The sequence below is a fragment of the Mesoplodon densirostris genome, chromosome 4, assembly GCF_025265405.1.
Source record: "Mesoplodon densirostris isolate mMesDen1 chromosome 4, mMesDen1 primary haplotype, whole genome shotgun sequence".
NCBI classification, from domain to species: Eukaryota; Metazoa; Chordata; class Mammalia; order Artiodactyla; family Ziphiidae; genus Mesoplodon; species Mesoplodon densirostris.
This window is the reverse complement of record NC_082664.1, coordinates 85,026,531-85,044,767: the sequence shown is the minus strand read 5'-3', so window position 1 is coordinate 85,044,767 and position 18,237 is coordinate 85,026,531.

The following is an 18,237-nucleotide window of genomic DNA, read 5'->3' as shown; positions in this document are numbered from 1 at the left end:
TCAGAGAGCCTCACTATTTCTTCATAATCTTTTGTTTGTATTCAATCCATGTGACTTGCTCTCCCTGCCAAGTGAACCATTTTAGCAATTAAAATTTCATGAGTTGCTGTACGAAATACTGCAACTCGAGCCCCAAAATGCAACTTCTGCTGTGCTTCTTTTCTCCTATCATATGGTTACTGTTTCCAAAACCAAAGAAAAAAACAAGATATCATGTTGTTTTGCATTCTTTGTCCTTAAGCGGACCTTTTTGGTTATTTCTTGAGAAGTCCACTGTCCTAGATATATCTACAAATCATATTTTAAACCATCACTATCCTTACTTTGTTAATTACAGACCTACAGATGTTGCTTAATTTCAAGACAAGTGTCCACACATTTCAGTTTCCACTTCTTCCACCCCTCTGCTCACCAATAAATTCTGAGAAATAATGAAACCTTTCACTGGTTTCTTATCCATGTCTTTGAACATCCCAAACGACTAATTACCTGGCCCCTTTGATTTGTAAATGTTCAGGTTGTCCAACCACTGCTTTTTGTGTTATTTTCTATCAGCTCTATTTGTAGTCTTTGAAGTAATACCACGGTATCCAATTTCTTTTATTTAGAAAAGTCCTTATCTGAGAGCAGTGGTTTTTAGCTAGTGCTGCATGTTAGACTCCAGGGTGGAGCCTTTTAATAATTCAGATGCCCAGCTACCTCCCCACAAGGTATGCCAAGTTGGTAGGTTTGGGGTGGGCTCTGGGTGTCTATCTGTTTTTAAAAGCTCCTGAATTGATTTTAAGGGCACCCTGGTTGAGAGCCACAATCTGGAGTGAGTCCCACATCTGCAGTGTCCAGACCAGGCCCTGGTCCTCGGACACGGATCCTGGGCTCTGGCTTCTATCACCTCTCCGTGACTGGAGGAGGGTCCATTTGAGCTGGAACATGGGCATGTGGGGAAGGTGAAGGGAAGCCATGAAAGGAGGAGGAAGAAAAGGATGAATAGCACAGAGGCAGGAAAGCAGAAGCTCTCTGGTGGTGCAGGGAAGCGCTGGCTGAGATGGAACTGAGCAGGGGCTGCCTGATGGGTAGCAGTGGGAGTCCAGGCTGGATGTGGGTCAGGGCCTTGACTTTATGTAGGAAGCAGCAGTGGAGGCCAGCCCTGCGCTATTGCCAGGAAAGAGGCTGTGGATCCCAATGATGTCACCTCCATAAATAAAGCCAAGTCTAATCTTTCTTCTTGTCATTATTTCCAGGACACGTTATTTAGAACCCAGAGCTTTTTGAAGCCGCTAAGAATGCGCTTTGCTTTTCGTGCCCTTTCTTAGGGGGATTAAAATACTAATGGCTTCTTTCAGACATTTTGTCTGGGGAACTGGCCCCCGCTAGGGTGGTCCCCTGCATCGCTGCACTTTGCCCCAGGACCCGTCTCCCACCTCCTAGCCAAGGCAACCAACAACAGCAAACTACAGGTGGGGGTCCCTATTCAGGACAGGGTTTCTGTCAATGCCTATTTTATTTTATTTGTGCTGATCTTTATAGGTTCCCTTTACAAGCCGAGGAAGGATAAGATAAGAAATGAAGAGCTTGTTTGTATTTTAATCTTTCCCCAAATGTACTTGGACAGACATTACTGTCTACATTTTACGGCCAAGAACATTGAGACTTAAAAGAGGTTAAGTAACTTGCCTGCGGTCACAAAAAAGTAAGTGGTAGAACTAGGGTGCAGGAACCAAGTCTCTCTGGCCTCAAATCCACGCTTTTTCCATTACACCACTTCTGCCTGTCTCGGTGGAAGATTAGCCAGGGGCTGTGGAGGCAGCCCTAGTGAGGTTAAACTTCATTTGCTTTTTTTTTTTTTTTTTTTTTTTTTTTTGCGTTACGCGGGCCTCTCACTGCTGTGGCCTCTCCCGTTGCGGAGCACAGGCTCCGGACACGCAGTCCTCAGCGGCCATGGCTCACTGGCCCAGCCGCTCCGCTGCATGGGGGTTACTCCCGGACCCAGGGCACGAACCCGCGTCCCCTGCATCGGCAGGCAGACTCTCAACCACTGCGCCACCAGGGAAGCCCTCATTTGCATTTTTAATCAGACAGTAGTCTAATGGCATGTGTAGGCTTATTGGAAGATGGGGGCAGATTTAAAGCAGCTTAAGTACATATAGTGTCTGGGAGACTGATAATGAGACAAGAGTTGTGATGGTTGCAAGACCAACTTCGCCTGCTTTGCAGTTTTGCCCAGGGCTGCGGTAGTTCAAGCTGAGCCAGCAGCGCTTCTTTGGAGTTCTTCACCTCTGCTCTCTCCAATCCCATCTTGTCTTCCTGCCTGGCAGAGGAAAGCTGGTGCAACTCTGTAGGTTTTCTTGAGTTGTTCTTGCTGGACTCGTCCTCCTCTCGGGATGTCTCCGGCTGGTACTTCCCTTTCTCAGCACTCCTGGGAACATCTAAGGGATGGATAAGTTCACAGCACTGTTGTGTCTGACAGTGTTGTTTGGTCTACCAGGTGTTGTGAAATAATCTTCTAATAAATCTCTGAGCTGCTGGAACAGGATTTCCATGTGGGCGAGATCTAGGTCTATAGATCTCCAGTATCTAGTATAGTGCCTGACACAGAGCAAGTGCTTTTAAAATATTTGTTGGATAATCACATGTATTATAGTTCCACATGGGCTTTTCTTCAATCAGTGGTTCTACATCAAAGAGATTTCTCCAGTTCTATAGATGGAATGGAGAGGAACTAAATCCATTATACTACCCTTCTTTTCCACTGCTAGTTTTCTTGTTTTACCATGAGGTCACTTGAAGGTCCCTTTGTCTCTTTTAGTTCTCCAATCAATTCCCCTTGGTATATTCTTGCATTTTAATCACGTTATGGAGAAAAATGAGGTGAAGAGGGAAGGAGAGGCGGTCAGTGTCCCTTGGTGACTTCTTGAGAACACAAAGTCTTGGGCCCCCCTCGGCTTTGAGGAACTCCTTATTCATGGCCAAGCTAGGGCATCCTTGGTTGGAAAGGACAGGGCAGGGACTGACCCTTCTCAATGAAGGCTGGGCACAAAGAAGACAAAGGGCTCATCTCTCCTTGGAGTTAAGTGTCTCCTTCTACAGACAGGCTGTAGTCACGGGAGTGTGGAGTAGTGGTGGGAGACGGTGTGTTGACCTTAAATTTCATTCTTTAAAACCTTCAAATTATCCATTCCAGGTGTTTGAACTATATGGGGGTGGGGTCAAAACCTGGGAAAATGAGAGTGTTGGATCTTTATTCAGACCTAGAAAATGCCAGGGGCCTGGCAGTGGAAGCGGGTCAGATTCTCTGAACTGCTTTGGTGCGGGTGAGCTCTGCTGAAAGGGAGAGAAAATGCACAGGAGATTATTTAAACATGAAATATAGCTTATCATCACGATTAGTTTATCCACATGTAAAACCTTACATTTAAAGAGCGCTCCCCCTTGGGCTTCCCTGGTGGCGCAGTGGTTAAGAATCTGCCTGCCAATTCAGGGGACACGGGTTCGAACCCTGGTCTGGGAAGATCCCACATGCCATGGAGCAACTAAGCCCGTGTGCCACAACTACTGAGCCTGTGCTATAGAGCCCATGCTCCACAACAAGAGAAGCCACCGCAATGCACACTGCAACTAGAGAAAGCCCGCGCCCAGCAAGGAAGACCCAACACAGCCAAAAATAAATAAATAAATAAACAAATAAATTTTAATAATAAATAAAGAGCACTCCCCCTTCCTCAATATTAGGGCCGGGTTACTCCTTCCCGTTGCTTAGAGCTTCTTGTTGGTATCATCTTAAGTGAGTTTCTTTTATTGGGATTCTTTTCATGTAGTGCTTGAGATAAAGGTCGGAGGATTGTAGGGTTTTGAGGTGGGAATGATTAAGCAAATTACTTCTCACCGAATTGTCAAAGTCAGACAAAGAAATCAGAAGTCTTCAAGAGTTAAGTTGTTAACTCAGAAAAACCAACCAAAGCAAAGCAAACCAAGGGAAAGCAAAGGAAAGCAGACCCAAACCACACAACTCTAAGACACTTACCCACTGTGGAATGGAATTCCAGACGGCCACACAGTACCTTAAAAATTTCAACTAATACTAAATTCCACTCTACATCAAGCTTGCCAAGTGGTCATTTACACTATTCTTGAAATATCCAGTGCTGGGAAACTCCCTATCTTTATTTTATCTAAAAATCAGTATGGCTGTGACATAGAATTTTACTCAATTAAACAAAATTTGACTGTTTTCTTGGATTTTCCTCATAAATTTACCATTCGGTCATCTAATTTCTTTTACACTTGACAGTTCTTTAAGTAATATGTTTGCAAACCATGTATATTTTTGTAGTTCTGTATTCTGCTGTTTTACTTAATATATACTTAATATATATGTGAACACTATCCTATGTCACAATATATTATTCAGAAATATGAATTGTAATGGCTGCAAAGAATTCTATATCATTATTTTACTTTTTGCCCTCTTATTGATCATTTAGGTTCTTTATAGTTTTTAAAATTATAATGTCACAACAGCAGACTCAAAACTCTGATTTCATCTCTCGTTATTTCCTTAGACCATCTTAGGCTTGAGACTACTGGGTCAAAGTGTACGAATGTTTTTTAAGATTTTAATGTATATTATGTTTCAGATCTTGGTTCAAGGACAGAGAGGTTTGTGTACAGGAAGTTTACTAGGGAGTTCCCTGAACATCTGTGAGAGGGTGATGGGAAGGATTGGGAAGAAGAAGAAGTTGAACTGGGAAATACTACAATATTGGCCTCAGCTGATCCTGGAGAGCTCTGGAATTTGGAGGTTCCTTTAGAATTGTCCCAAACTGAGACCAAGGGGCTGAGCTTTTGTGCCTTTATGTTGACCACTCATTGGCTGCAGTTTGCCTCTGGGGAGCAGGCCTGTCCTTAAGTGAGGCCTCTCCCTTTAGCCAAGGGCAATTCCAGGAGAAGGACTCAATTGTCAGCTGTCAGCAGCTAACCGTCCTGGCAGCTGGGGGATGAGTCCTCAGAACTGAAGGGGAGAATGTGGTGGTGTAGCACAGCATCCACTGAAGTCACCCCTTGCACCTGCTGGAAAAGAAACACTTGTTTCTTATAAAAAATTCATCCTATCTGGGAACAGATCCTTTAGAATTCTGGTCAGCCTCTTTTTCTTGGGAAGTGTACAAGAGAAAATTTAATGGGTCTAACTATAGCGCTCATTGATACAGCTGTTCTCAGGGACACCTGGCATTCATCAAATCCTTCCTCTACAGCCCACTGTAGATTCCCCTCCCCCTTGGCTAGCAGTTCTGCTGGTTCAGGGGGCTTACCAGGTGGGTGACCCAGATCCTCATCCTTAAAGGATCTGAACACCTCATCATCTTTCTCTTCTCAAGCACGACTATTGCTCTTATTCATTTACCATTATAATTGGTTAGGGGGTTACCAAAAGATGCCCCAGAGGTCTTTCTCAGTGCCAAACATAGTCCTCTTTGTTCCCATTGTGTAACAACAGCCCAACCTTCTTATGACCAGAGTCAGTTGTCCCTGCAGGGATGGTGATGCCTTTCTTTACCCGTTGAACTCTTGACACAAGAGGTCCAAAGCACCTGGGTAGCAGCTGTAGCTTAAAGTTTAATAGATTCTTGCAGTGCCCATGGTGGAAGTGTTTCTGTTCTTAGAATCAGAATCTCTAGTTCTGTAGAGCCCAGAGTTGTGGGGATGAAAGAAATAAATTCCCTGGGTAGGTCATGGGGTGGAATGGTAAGTGGGATTACCCCTGCATCTATCCCCAACCATGTATTCTATATAGAGAGGACACATTACCATACAATTCACATTGATTAAGGTATTCACTGCATCCTGCAGGATGACACCCCATCCTTAAGTATCATCTCTAATGTGGTGCTTCAGTAGCACCTTCAAAAGTCTGTTCCTTCACCCTGTAAAGCCAAGAGCTTCCACGTGGTACAGTATGTGACAAGACAGTGGATCCCATGTTCCTGTACTTACTAATGTTCCTCCTTTGTTTTAAGTGAGTTCCTTGGTATGATGAGATGCTATGTGGCATTCTGTGTTCATCAACTAAACATGAGGTAAGCCCTTACATAGTGATGCTGGACGAGGCTCTCTGGGCAAGAAAGGCAAACCCATACCCTGAGTATGTGTTGATTTCATTCAAGATGGATCGTTGGCCCTCCCATAGAGAAAGGGGTTCAATGTAATTAGTGTACCTCAAAATAGCTGGTTGGTCTCTTTGAAGAATGGTTCTATACCAGGGACTTGGCAATAATCTCTGTTCCTGGTAGTCTGGACGTTTAGCAGCAGCAGTAAATAGGTCAGCTTTTTTGTAAGAAGGATTCCTGCATAGCCTCCATCCCTGCCACCATAACCACTTTGTTCAAATGCCTGTTGGACCAGCACTGGGGTGCTGAATGACAGAGGCTGTCAGACGTCAACTGGCCAAATAATTTTGTTTGCTTGACTGTAAAGTGCCTCTTCCATGGTGAGTGCTCTTTGGTGGACATTAACATGGGATCCAGAGATCTTCACACTTGATGTCCAGTTCCATATTCCTCTCTCCCAGACCTTGCTGTCTCTGATCTTTTAAGCTCTCTCCTTTCAGGCCACTAACAACCAGTCAAGTTATTGACCACTGACATGTGGTCTGTATGTATTTCACAAAGTGAGTGACTAGGTGCATCCCCAGAAATTCATTGGGAGGATATCCCGTCACTGCTCTCTCCCAGGGTCACTCTTAAGTGGGACTGAAAACACTAAAGTCTGTTTCTGGTTTGCATCCATACATCAAGCTGACACATCTATGAACAAAGCCTGGCTTGTTTCCTCTTCCATCAGCTAGACATCAGGGACCTCCATGCAGCCATAGGTGGTGCAGAAGTGGTGAAAGACCCTATATCCATCAGTCTTCATAGTGCCAGGATGTTCCCTTTTCCTCACTTTGTGGTTACTTGAGTAAATGGCCATGGACCCTTTGGAGAAGACTAATGCCATCACTACCTTACACACCTGCTGAGGCATTGCAGGGTCATTCCTTCTGGGGACTTGACCTCTTCTTTGGTCAGAAGGTAGAAGATCTGAGAACTGGTTTAGCTCTGGAAACTGAGCAAGGGATCACAGCTTTTTATTGGGTGGTTGCCCTTAGCCTCCTGATCATCCAGTCTTGGTTGGACCATTCAGATTGAGAAATACTCTTGTTGACAGCCCATCTTTCTCGCTCTTAGGAATGTTATGTTCTATTAACCATTCCATAGCTCCCTGCATGTCAGGCGCCCCTGGCTGCCACTCCAGTTTTGCTGCTCAATACAATGATTGCATTCATCTTGTTTCTGACACTTAAGCACGGCCACTTGGCCTCTGTTGTGTTTGTTTTTTCCTTTCATCTCCATTGCTCTCAGGGAGCCCAGCTCTGTAACAGCATCTGCTATGGCCCAGCCTACACCAAGCTACTGCTCTACCCAGTGCATTCCTCATTACTGGTGGATGCAGTGTGCACCTGGCTTCCTGCAGAACGTAATCTGCTGGTAGGTACCAGCTTCCATTGTCTGTACTACTTCATGCCCACTCCTTTGAGCCTTTGTTTTCTTCTTCCATATACTGGTGGTCTGGTTTTTTAATTTTACTTCCTGAGAGCCATTCCTTTTTCCTCGTTTCCAAGAGCCATCCTGGCAGGATGTTAATACCATCTGCCTGGGTGTTCATCAGAGACAGTGCTTTCATAGCAATGATCTCTCCCTTATTCGGATTTATATTCCACTCCCCCTGTTGCATGTTGTCTGGGAACCATGGCCCCGTTGGGGTATGGTCTCTTTCCTCTCCTTGCAGACCTAGCACTTTCCTGGCCAGGTTTGGTTACAACATGACTTTCTGGTTGCCAGAAGTAGAGAGATGGGGCTAGATCCTGAGGGACACCATGTCGCCTTGCCAGGCAGAGACCCATTGTCTTCAAGTAAAGGAGGAACGTTAGTCTTTAACAGGAATTGTGTATCAGGTCAATTGTGTATCTCCAGGAAAGCAAAGTTTTCTTTTTCTTCTGTGAAATTAGCATCCTTTGTAACTCCAATGGTACTACCCTTGGCTAAGTTCCCTTCTGCAGTAGCAAGCTACATTTTAGCTGTGCTATCCACTCCAACCTTAAATTACCAAGGGCACCAATAAATCTTTTTTTTTTTTTACTTTCCTCCCTTCTTACTCCATTCCTGGTACCTCCTTCCTCCATTCCTGGTACCTCCTTCCCTTAGGGCATGCACAGCTATTTGGAAATTCTTGGAAAATCGCCGCCAGCAGGCTAGCTTCTCCAAACAGTTATTGATTTGTTGTCTATCCAGTAAATAGAAAACTTGGAAACATTTTAGAGAATTTCTCACCTTTTCTCCCTTCCAGTCACTATAGCAAGGCCAAACTGGGATTGCACTCCAGAATCTGAACACAGGAAATAAGCTTAGGGACCACCTAGGTAAGTTGGTTCCTGGGCATTCTTGGGATTGGAGAATGTTCCTGTGTGGCCAAAAATACTCAGCTGGCTGTGGGCCATGGAGGGCAAGGCGAGGACGGCTCTCAAGACAGAAGCAAAACTCTACCCTGTGTTCTGGGTCTGCCATTAAAACAAAACAGGAAAAGACACACATCTTTCAGGCCCTGTGTTAATTCTGTGTGAAGATGAAGTGTTGTAAAGGTCCCACATTCATGAAGGAACTTTCTCCGTGAACTGCCAAACTGCTTGCGGTTGCCTTTCTGTCGAGAAAGTTCAAGTTCGTTCTTTGGGATATTTGGGTGGCCATTCAGCTCAACAATGTAGTGTCTTTATTTCTTTTTTCTTTATATTTGACTCTGTGGCCTTTAACCCTAGACAAAACAACTTTCTCCTGTCTCTGAGATCATATCACACCTGGTTTCCCAAAATGGCAGGCACTTTTCTCTTTGGGAAAAGGTAATACTTGGTTTCCTCAAATTGTTTACGGGAACAAAATGAGAGAATTGCAAGACAAGCTTTACTCTGCAACTCTTTTTTACCCCAGCACACTTTGAATCAATATTTTTCTGGGAGGAGTAACATGTTGCCCTATTCACAAAAGACGTATCAGAGACTATTGGACCAGGAAAGGCAATACCATTTTAGAGTGAGGATGTTTGTTCTCTCCTGTTTAGAGGGTTTTCTATTCCCATAAGGTTTTCAGCTAAGCCTTAGCTGGAATGCAATGGGATCAGCCCAAATCCTGGGCAAGCCCTGATGAAAAATGTCTCCAGGGACCTGTAATCCTTGGGTAAAGGATGTAGAGCCATAGACCTATGAGCTTTCTCCCAAAGGCTTTGCTGATATCCAGTGAGGTGGGACCCTGATATGGCTGATTCATTATGAAAAGAGAATGAAACAGTGGGGGACCCCAAATCAACACTCTCTGCAAATCTTTATCAGTGAGGGGTTCTTGGGGAAGTGAAGAATGTCTTTTCTACAGTTTTACAGAGTGGGTAAAATAGATAGTTCTCACCTATCCTTATTTGCCTACCTACTGCATCCTCTCTGATAAAGGTATACGTCTAGGCTACAAATCCCTAAACCTCCAAGGATTGGACCATGGCCAGCAACTACTGATTGATAGAACCAATGGGTTCTAAATGTCCAAAGGCTTTGGGGCTGAAGACCAAGCTCAGCACGAACAAGACTCCCACAGCCCAGCTCTGGCCCAGGTCAGGCCAGGGAACTGAAGTTCTTCCACTAATGATCAATTTCATCAGACTTCCTTTTATATTTCTGTTGTGCTCTGACTCCGCCTTTCCACGTGGTGCCAGCAAGTTGGAGAAGACTATGCTTGGCTGGTGCTTCAAGCCAAAGATTGCCTTTATTTGACTCCAGAAACAGTCGCTCTCTTCCTTCCCAAAAGAGTAGCTGAGATTGGGAAACATTCTGATTGAAAGAGAAGACGTGGATCACTGATCTCAGAATGTGGACCCTCCTCTCTGACTACTGCTTCTTACCTGCCATCTCTCCTTTGTCCCTCCATACACAGCCCACTTGCTCTCTCCTTTTATGAGTGTGTGAATTCTTCTCTGGAGCTAGAGAAACCCCATAGAGCTGCTGCCTATTCCAAGTTACAAGGATGCAAGGATCTGGGGCCGGGTTGGATTGGGGTGCATGTTTATAACCAGAGGAAATTTGTAAATCATTGTGTTGAGAATGAGGAGAGAGGATAGCAAAAGTCAAAACTGGAGTGGTATCTAAATGTCAGGTTCAAGGGTATGGCAAGACCTCATAGGGAAGATGGATTGTCAGAAGCTGAGAAGGGTTGGAATGGGACAAGAAACCAAATGTGGGTCCCAGCAGGTGCTAGTAGGAGAGAACTGATGCTTTGAGGTCTAATTTCATGCAATCTGCACTGTATAAAACAGGGTCAGTCCTGCTGGAAAAAGGGGCCCAGCAGGCAGGATCCTGATTTCAAATTGCTTAGTCCTGACCTTCTGCCTGCTCTAGGAACTTCTTCCTGGCCTCATTGGACCCCCTTTGTACTCTAGATTGTGGTCAGTGACTTCTGTCTTATCCAATATCAGGGCCTACTTAAATAGTCAGTTTTTTCTAAAGTGCTTTATGTGTTAGGTATGTCTCCCTAACGGTGACAATGGAACTATGCCATCTTCTTTAGAATCTCTCCCAGAACCTAGCGTCATCCATGCTCAAATAATAGATACAGAGAAATTGAACTATGGCTTCAACCTATGCTTACCTGTGCTTATTCCTGCTGAGGGAAGGTAAAAATCCCCCACGGGACCCATGCTTCTAAAGAACTGCCCAGTAATTCTGGATGTAGAGGAGCCAGTCCACTTGCTAACAACCCACCTTATTTTCTTAAATGTGACTTGAATGCTGTGCATATAGGGTTCACCTACTGTATGCCATCTGCCATGCCATTGGCTTCCAGAAGCTCCTCTGAGGCTCATTCACCTCAACGATTGCTTTGGCCTCTGGACCTGTGTTTCTTTTGGGCCTCCAGACCTAACCCTAAAGCTGGGAGTGCATTCCCGTCCATCCCTCCAGCCTCTGACTTTAGATTTGTCCTCTAAAGTACATACCCTTTACACAAATTCGTTTGGCCAGCGTTTCCAGTCTGACCACACTTACACTTCATCAGTGTTTCTCAAATGGTAATCCAGTGACCATCTCCACTGGAACCATCTGGGAAACCAGAGAAATGCATGTTCCTGCCTGGTCCCCACCCTAGGCCTGTGGAATCAGAAATCTCTGGGGTTGAGCCCAGGAGTCGGCGTTTTAACGAGCCTCCAGGTGGGTTTTCATCCTGTTAAAGATTTCACTCACCATCTGTTCAGTCCTGCTACTTCGGTATAGTTCCTAGGTTTTGCCCCTTTGGCTTACCCTGTTCTTCAGCTGCCTAGGACCCGGCCTCGGAGTGCCCTTCTCATGGTATATCAGACAGCCCGCTCCTCTCCTGTTAAGGAGGCTCCTAAACCCATGGGATGCCTCTTCAGTTTGCTCCCTGTCTCTGGTCCCAGTCTATCCTCAGTCACCCTCTGAGGGAACCCACCTCAGGCCGCAATGTATGTCAGCAGCTCTTGGAGGGACTGAAGCCCCACTGGAGTTGGAATGCATTAGCTATTGTTTTCCTTCCACTATAAAAGGGATGTAACCGTGTGACCTTCAACAAGGTAATTGGAAACAGACCGCAGCCTCAGTCACGAGCAGGAAAACTCTCTAGTGCCCATTTCCAGACAGGAGTGAGGGAGCTGGGTGGGCAAAGCTGCCCAGTTGTTGAAATGGAGAGCAGGTAAACAAAACCACCATGGACTTTTTTTCTGCTTATAAAAGGATGATGAAATATCAAGATTATAAAAAATAGGGGCTTTCCTGGTGGCGCAGTGGTTGAGAGTCCGCCTGCCGATGCAGGAGACACGGGTTCGTGCCCCGGTCCGGGAAGATCCCACATGCCGCGGAGCGGCTGGGCCCGTGAGCCATGGCCGCTGAGCCTGCACGTCCGGAGCCTGTGCCCCGCAATGGGAGAGGCCACAACAGTGAGAGGCCCGCGTACCGCAAAAAAAAAAAAAAAAAAAAAAAAAAATTATAAGAAATAAAGGCAAGCTTTGCCAGTCCCCCCGTGAAAGGGCCTTTTCAATCTTTCATCCTGATGGGATCTCAACATGGGAAACAGGAGGTGAGGAGGGACTGAGCCTCTCTGGGGACTTCTGCTGGGGCTGGTTCAGCCTCCAGGTCAGAGGTGGGAGAAAAGACCCACGGCTGGTTCCTGCTGCTGCGATGGCGCAGCCACGTGGGCAGACCTGCTTATCGCTGATGGGGGGACACGAGCCTTGGGGTGAGGGCTGCTTTCTGCCTTCCTGTGCGGTGCGGACTGGGAGGCGAGAGGGCCTCAGGAAGCCTGTTGACTGAAATCCTGGTAGAATTCCATGTTTCGGAAGACTCCCTGAAGGTGATGGCTTTGGGGCTTTATTGGGGTGTTATCGAATCTGAGATCAATGTTTGTGGGAGGGTGGTCCCTCCTTTGTGTTTCTGTCCCTACCTTCCTCTGGTCCTGTGGAAGCAGGGCAGAGCTAGAAACTCTTTCGCCAAAGGGGCTTCTGAGAAACAGTTTCCAGATGAAACTCCTTGCTCTGTGCTTGCTTACATACTTGCTTATCAAAGGCTGCAAATGGAAAAGGAAAAAATCATACGTGTTCAGACAAGTTGGGACAAATAGGCCTGTGAGGTTGGAGGGCCACTGGGTGCGAAGGAGCGCAGAGGACTGGGAAGGTGGCTCAGGTCGAGGGCCAGCTCTGGCTTCTCAGTGTGTGACGGCCTTGCCCATTTGTCCTGGAGCACTTAGGCCCTTTGGACCCCTGTGACAAATAGCCTGGGGAAGGATGTGACCTTAGCTTTGTATACCATGCAGAGCCTACCATGATCCATGCATATGGTTGGTCCTCAAAATAATTGCTGAATACTTATTCTTACCTCTTAATGCACTTTTGGTTCATTAACCAGCACAGAACTATGCCTTCTTTGTTTCATTCATTCACTCATTTGGCAAACATGAAATATTGGTTGGTAAACATCCTACTTTTTCCTCCTCATAATGCTGAGTCAGAAGTGCCCCAGGACAAGGTCTTCTGGTCTCCTCCCAAGAAAGTGGTTCCCTCAGGTTCATGGTCATATTGTTCCTGTGCACAGAATGAATGAATGCATGAATGAATGAATGTGCCTGACACAGGAGCAGCTCTCTGTAGAGTACTGCCTTGTTCCTCATGTTTTTATGACTTTTGCAAAACATGCTGCCTGTTTTGTAAGCAGCAAGTATCCATTGTCCTCTGCAAAGAAAGCTTTAAAAAACCAACTAGGCTCAAGATGGTTTCTACCCCATTGTACTAGGAAAGCAAACCCCTCCATCTAGAGCATTTCCAGCTATTCAAGTTTACCTGGCTCCCTATACAGGGAGAGGTTGGGGCTGGAGATATAAGGTTGGGGATTGTTAGCGGGGATGAAATCACAAGACTAATGAGATCACTAAGGGAGTGGACAGAGAAAGAAGAGAGAAGAGATTGAGAGACCAGGGGCTGGTTGGGGAGACAGGGAGAAACCAGTGAAGGAGACCAAGCAGGAACAGCCAGAGAGGTTAGGAGGAGAACCAGGTATGTGGTTTCAAGGATGAGGGAGTGGTCATCTGTGGAGAATGCTGCTGAGAAGGTGAAGATGAGCTGTGCCACTGGTTCTAACCATGGGAACTTCTTGGTGACCTTGGCAAGGCCATTTTTGGTGGAGGGCTGGAGGTGACAGCTTGATAGTGTTGGGCTCAAAGAGCTCATTCATCTTTGCTGCTTAATGAAATGGAACAAAACAAGAACTTCAAGCACCTCTGGTCAGGACAGAGAGTCCCCCATCCTGCCTGTATTATCTTCTCTTACAGTCTCTCTGGAACTTTCTACACATTCCTAGTTGATAGGAATATGGATCCAGCTCCAACCATGAGGAAGTATGTTATCAAATTTTGGGATCATAGCAGTTATTGCAAGGCTTTGAAAGGAAAGCCTCAGCCTTTAGAAGGACACAACACGTTGACATAGAAAGTTAGAGATCATCCAAATTCAGTCCCTCTATTTTACATAGAGGAAACTGAGGCCCAGATTGGGGAGGTGACTTACCTAAGGTCACACAGCTGCTTTGCCTCTCTTCTTCCACCCAAATGTACCTGGCAGATGAGTATCTGCACTTTCAGAAAAGGTTATTGGAGGTGGACTTCTTATTTTTAACATTTCCTTTGGATACCCATTTTGATGCTATTAAATTCTCTTCGTAAATAACTTAAACTACTCAGACTGCAGCATAAGCCAGTTTTCCACATAAAGGATTACGCCCACTAAGGTCCAAAAGTCTGGGTAGACCCTAGTCGGATAGCCTGTTCCCTGAGAAATGAGGGGAATCCTCTGGCCTAGAAATGGGCTCCTATTCAGAAAACTCTGAGCTCGGTCTTCTGGTCTTCCTTCTTGGATTTTTCTGTGATGTCAGCAGAGTCCCTTTAGCCAGCTTCCCTGGGCTTCTTCCTCCGTAGATGGCAGCTGGCTATCCCTGCCTTCTGCCAGGTGGTGTCATCATCCTTGGAGGGGCCCCAGGTTGGACTGTGTTCATGTGATTAGAGCTTCATGCTGGTGTTCAGGGTATGCATTCAAAGTGCATCGCCTACTGGGCCTTGATCCAAAGGGAGGGAAAGAAGTTGCCTCCTACTGTGCAGTTATAGATTCTTTTTTTTTAAAAACTGAGGTATAATTGACATAGAACTATATTAGTTTCAGGTGTACAACATAATGATTTGATATTTGTATACACTGCAAAATGACCACCACAGTAAGGCTAGTTACCATCTGTTACAGACCATAAAAGGTTATACTTTTTTTTTCTTGTGATGAGGACTTTTTTTTTAAACATCCTTATTGGAGTATAATTGCTAAGATTTAGTCTCTTATAGCAATTTCCAAATATGCAGTATGGTATTATTACTATAGTCACCATGCCGTCCATTCCATCCCCAGGATTTATTTATTTTATGACTAGAAATTTGTACCTCTTGACCCCTTTTACCCATTTTGCCCACCCTACAACCCTCCTCCCTTCTGGCAACCACCAATCTGTTCTCTGTATCTACAGTTTTGTTTTGTTCATTAGTTTTGTGTTTTAATTCCATACTGAAGTGAAATCTTATGGTATTTGTCTTTCTCTATCTGATTTATTTCTTAGATTCTTAAGCAAGTATAACAGTGAGGCTTCAGGCCAGTCATCTGCTGATTTGTCTCTGAAATTCTCCTTCTGTCCAGATATTAAAAGGGGAAGGGCTTCCCTGGTGGCGCAGTGGTTAAGAGTCCGCCTGCCGATGCAGGGGACACGGGTTCGTGCCCCAATCCGGGAAGATCCCGCATGCCACGGAGCAGCTGGGCCCGTGATCCATGGCTGCTGAGCCTGCGCGTCCGGAGCCTGTGCTCCGCAACGGGAGAGGCCACAACAGTGAGAGGCCCGCGTACGGCAAAAAAAAAAAAAGGGGGGGGGGAAAGTTCTTGCTCTGCCCTCTGAGAGGATTCCTGGGCTGGGCCTGTGTCTGCACCGCTTCCTTAGACCTCCCATCTCCATGGAAGAGGCAAGATATAAACTCGGGACCCACTAAAATTAGCAGCACTGAAAATTGATTTAAAACCTGTTTATAACTTAGCTGATTATAAGACGGCTTACTATTGCTTTGTTCAGTAACTGGATACTGAATGAATGAATAGAAGATCCAAATGGAGAGAGAGATGAAAGCAGTGCTCTCAGGCTGTGCTTCCCATTAGAATCATCTGGGAGATTTCAAACCCTCTGTGCCTATGTCACACCCCACACCAATGAAATAGACTTGAGAGGTGGGAACTGGGCATCATTATTTGTTAACACTCCCCAGGTGATTCCATTTACACCCAGTTTGACAAGTCTGGTAAATCTGCTTCTCAAACTTTACTGTATATAACAATCAGCGGGTGGGTCTTGTTGAAATGAAGATTCGGATTCAGTGGGTCTGAGGTGGAGCCTGTATTTCTAAGAAACTCCCAGGTTATGCTGAGGCTCTTGGTCCAGGGACCACAGTGTGAGTAGCAAGGTGCTGAAGGATCATGAACGGTAAGCTAAGGTGCTGGCGGCTGAGTGAGGAAGGAGAGGCGGGGTGGGAAGAGCTGTGTGGGCAGGGAGAGCTTCAGGGAGGACCTGTGCCTCTGCTGGACTCCCTCAGAACAAGGGAGAGGGAGAGGGAGAGAGAGAGAGAGAGAGAGAGAGAGAGGGAGGGAGGGAGGGAAGGGGAGGGGGGAGGGAGGGAGGGGGGAGAGAGAGAGAGAGAGAAATCTTCCTCTGCTCAGGTCTGGGTCTTTTAGGCCCTAGAACACAAAACACAATGGCCTGCCCTGTAGAAACCCCAAAGAAAGCTGATTGCTGATGACTTGCTATTCCTTTAGCATTACGATCTTAGGACTTCAGTGTCAGAAGGCCCTGGAATGATGACCTGAGTCAACCCAGTGCATTCTTTGCAGATGAGGACACTGGTGTGGCTCAGCTGGTGTGTGGTCTCAGTCACAGAGCCCGCCAGCAGTGGGCCCAGTATTGCTGTGAGCCAGCGGGCTCCCTGTATGGCCGCATCTGCGTCCCTGGGTCATGGTGTCCTGGCACAGCTGCCCCTGGGGTGGGGCAGAGAGTGGCTCTGGAGCAGTGAGGCCCTTTCTGGGGGTCCAGGATTCTCTCACAGGGAGTCAGGATTCCCTTTTCTGCAGGAACCTGCTCCCTGCCATGGTCTGACTTTGTTTCTTCTTCTCCTTTTATTTTTTTTTTTAAATAAATTTATTTATTTTATTTTCGGCTGTGTTGGGTCTTTGTTGCGGCGCGAGGGCTTTCTCTAGCTGCAGCGAGCAGGGGTTACTCTTCGTTGCAGTGCGTGGGCTTCTCATTGCGGTGGCTTCTCTTGTTGCAGACCACGGGCTCTAAGTGCGTGGGCTTCAGTAGTTGTGGCACGTGGGCTCAGTAGTTGTGGCACGTGGGCTCAGTAGTTGTGGCTCATGGGCTCTAGAGTACAGGCTCAGTAGTTGTGGCACATGGGCTTAGTTGCTCCGCAGCATGTGGGATCTTCCTGGACCAGGGATCGAACCCCTGTCCCCTGCATTGGCAGGCGGATTCTTAACACTGCGCCACCAGGGAAGCCCCTGACTTTGTTTCTTCTTTTTTTGTTTTACATATATATATTCTTTTTCATATTCTTTTGCATTATAGGTTATTACAAGGTATTGAGTATAGTTCCCTGTGCTATACAGTAGGAGCTTCAGGGAGGACTCCTGCCTCTGCTGGGCCCTCCTTGCTTTTTACCTATTTTATATTTTACTCCCAAATTCCTACTTTATCCCTCACCCCCTCCTTTCCTCTTTGGTAACCATAAGTTTGTTTTCTTTGTCTGTGAGTCTGTTTCTGTTTTGTAAATAAGTTCATATGTATCATAGTTTAGATTCCACATAGAAGTGATGTCATATGGTATTTGTCTTTCTCTTTCTGACTTAACTTAGTATAATAATCTATAGGTCCATCCATGTTGCTGCAATGGCATTAGTTCATCCTTTTTTATGGCTGAGTAATTATATATATGTATATATATATACGTACATGCATATATACACACGCACTACATCTTCTTTATCCATTCATCTGTCGATGGACATTTCTATGTCTTGGCTATCGTAAATAGTACTGCAATGAACGTTGGGGTGCATGTATCTTTTCAAATTAGAGTTTTCTCTGGATATATGTCCGGGGTGGGATTGCAGGATCATATAATAACTCTATTTTTAGTTTTTTAAGGATGACTCTTTCCTCTTAACAAGTTTCATTTATTCTCTATCATCCTGAAGTAGCCTGCCTAATCTTTACATTTGTAGGTCCAAGCATCCCCCTTGCTAATGAACAGGAGACGCAAGCTATGGAAGGAGATGCCCCTGTTAAGCAAAGATCAGCTTTCACCTCCAAACTTCTCTTTGCAAAGAGGTCCTAGGATAGTGGCTCAGAGAGTCCTCTGCACAGGCAAACCTCTGACTGGAGGTCTGCCCTTTCACTTGCAATAAAGCTGCTGTCCATGACAGGTGTGGGGATGGAAGGGTTGGGAAGGGTCCTGTCTGTCATCTAGTAGCAGGTGCATCTGAGCGGGCTGGCTGGACCCTGAGAGAACATTTGTCATATGAAGGGCTGTGTGGTATGTC